The following is a 3,437-nucleotide window of genomic DNA, read 5'->3' as shown; positions in this document are numbered from 1 at the left end:
AATCAGCACATTGAGGGGAGGGGCCATCTTGTGCAGAGATCTTGTGGGCAAAACCGCATTACCGCCACCTACCGGACAGGAATGCGAAGTGTTGGTAATTTAAAATGTTGCTGTTGCGTTTGTGTAATTCCAATAATCGTGTCAGATTATTTGTGTCTAAAAAACACAAGACACACACACATACATAAATATATACACATATATGTTACCATATATATGTTAAAAAATGAAATACAAACGTATACATTGCATTTTTTTAATTACTAAATAATTAGGATTAATTTGAATAAATAAAAAATGTTTTGCACGATTACATGTATTATACCATGTAATATATATATGTATATATAAGAAAACGGAAATGCTGATTATCGGTCCTGCTCAACACCGACATCTATTTAATAATACCACCTTAACATTTGACAACCAAACAATTAAACAAGGCGACTCGGTAAAGAATCTAGGTATTATCTTCGACCCAACTCTCTCGTTTGAGTCACACATTAAGAGTGTTACTAAAAAGGCCTTCTTTCATCTCCGTAATATCGCTAAAATTCGTTCCATTTTGTCCACAAACGATGCTGAGATCATTATCCATGCGTTCGTTACATCTCGTCTCGATTACTGTAACGTTTTATTTTCGGGCCTCCCTATGTCTAGCATTAAAAGATTACAGATGGTACAAAATGCGGCTGCTAGACTTTTGACAAAAACAAGAAAGTTTGATCATATTACGCCTATACTGGCTCACCTGCACTGGCTTCCTGTGCACCTAAGATGCGACTTTAAGGTTTTACTACTTACGTATAAAATACTACACGGTCAAGCTCCTGCCTATCTTGCCGATTGTATTGTACCATATGTCCCGGCAAGAAATCTGCGTTCAAAGAACTCCGGCTTATTAGTGATTCCCAGAGCCCAAAAAAAGTATGCGGGCTATAGAGCGTTTTCTATTCGGGCTCCAATACTATGAAATGCCCTCCCGGTAAAAGTTAGAGATGCTACCTCAGTAGAAGCATTTAAGTCTCATCTTAAAACTCATTTGTATACTCTAGCCTTTAAATAGACTCCCTTTTTAGACCAGTTGATCTGCCGTTTCTTTTCTTTTCTTTTCTACTCTGCTCCCAACCCGGGGTGGACCGCTAGCCTGTTCATCGGATGGGAACATCTCTACGCTGCTGACCCGTCTCCGCTCGGGATGGTTCCTGATGGCCCCACCATGGACTGGACTTTCGCTGATGTGTTGGACATTCACAATATTATGTCAGACCCACTCGACATCCATTGCTTTCGGTCTCCCCTAGAGGGGGGGAGGGGGGGGGTTACCCACATATGCGGTCCCCTCCAAGGTTTCTCATAGTCATTCACATTGACGTCCCACTGGGGTGAGTTTTCCTTGCCTGTATGTGGGCTCTGTACCGAGGATGTCGTTGTGGCTTGTACAGCCCTTTGAGACACTTGTGATTTAGGGCTATATAAATAAACATTGATTGATTGATTGATTGATTGATTGATATATATATATATATATATATATATATATATATATATATATATATATATATATATATATATACGAGAAAGTATCTCGTGGCCACGAGAAACTTTTTATAAAAAAAATTTCATTATTTTATTTTATTTTTTTTGTTTTTTTATAAAAAGTTTCTCGTGCGCACGAGAAACTTTCTCGTGGCCACGAGAAAGTTTCTCGTGGCCACGAGAAAGCATTGGATGCGTGCTGATGGTTTGGTGTGTGTTAAAATGGCAGTTTAGGAGTTAATATGGCTGTATTTCCAATTAGGACTTTCCCCCATGTGTGTTGTGGCAAAATGGGAATGCTTGATTAGTAGGTGTGAGACAAACACTTTATCTTCCTGGTTATTGTAACGCTACGTGTTTGACATTATTTAAGACTTTATCATGCCCGGGAAAGGACAGACTTCCTCTTCTGTGGCTGTGGGGGGTGGGCGTGGCTTGCGGACCTGCAGCGAAGCGGAGTGTGCCAGTTAGTCCGATGTTGATGTGATCAAACTTCTTTCTTGTTTGGAAGATACACACACAATTGTAACTGTTATTTCTTCCTGCACATAATAAATATGTACAACGTGTTTGGATGTATTCATTTATGTAAAATTGTCATTAAATGTAATATTGCCTGACAAAAAGTGATTGGACGTATTTACACATCGCATATTTACACACGCGCATCTGACTAGAATACCCTTATGTGCATTACATATATCAACATCAACTACCTACTGTACTGTTTACTTGTTGAAATACCCTTTTTAGAGCAAATATCTACCCATATAATTTATATGTGTATATATATAATTTATATATATATATATATATATATATATATATATATATATATATATATCTCCTCTCTGAGCTGCCACCTTACCGTGGTAGAGGAGTTTGCGTGTCCCAATGATCCTAGGAGCTATGTTGTCTGGGGGCTTTATGCCCCCGGGTAGGGTCTCCCAAGACAAACTGGTCCCAGGTGAGGGATCAGACAAAGAGCAGCTCGAAGACCTCAATGAAAAATAAAACCTATGGACCCAGATTTCCCTCGCCCGGACGCGGGTCACCGGGGCCCCCCTCTGGAGGCAGGCCCGGAGGTGGGGCACGATGGCGAGCACAGCCCGAAGAGGCAACGTGGGTTCCCCCTCCAATGGGCTCACCACCCATAGCAGGGGTCATAGAGGTCGGGTGCGATGTGAGCTGGGCGGCAGCCGAAGGCAGGGCACTTGGCGGTCCGATCCTCGGCTACAGAAGCTAGCTCTTGGGACGTGGAACGTCACCTCGCTGGGGGGGAAGGAGCCTGAGCTAGTGCGCGAGGTGGAGAAGTTCCGACTAGACATAGTCGGACTCACTTCGACGCACAGCAAGGGCTCTGGAACCAGTTCTCTCGAGAGGGGCTGGACTCTCTTCTACTCTGGCGTTGCCGGCAGTGAGAGGCGACGGGCTGGGGTGGCAATTCTTGTTGCCCCCCGGCTCAGAGCCTGCATGTTGGAGTTCAACCCGGTGGACGAGAGGGTAGCTTCCCTCCGCCTTCGGGTGGGGGATCGGGTCCTGACTGTGGTTTGCGCTTACGCGCCAAACCGCAGCTCAGAGTACCCACCCTTTTTGGATTCACTCGAGGGAGTACTTGAGAGTGCTCCCCCGGGTGATTCTCTCGTTCTACTGGGCCTCTTCAATGCTCATGTTGGCAGCGACAGTGAAACCTGGAGAGGCGTGATTGGGAAGAATGGCTGCCCGGATCTGAACCCGAGTGGTGTTTTGTTATTGGACTTTTGTGCCCGTCACAGATTGTCCATAACAAACACCATGTTCAAACATAAGGGTGTCCATATGTGCACTTGGCACCAGGACACCCTAGGCCGCAGTTCCATGATCGACTTTGTAGTTGTGTCGTCGGATTTGCGGCCTCA

The sequence above is a fragment of the Entelurus aequoreus genome, linkage group LG11, assembly GCF_033978785.1.
Source record: "Entelurus aequoreus isolate RoL-2023_Sb linkage group LG11, RoL_Eaeq_v1.1, whole genome shotgun sequence".
NCBI lineage: Eukaryota > Metazoa > Chordata > Actinopteri > Syngnathiformes > Syngnathidae > Entelurus > Entelurus aequoreus.
This window is presented reverse-complemented; position numbering follows the sequence as displayed.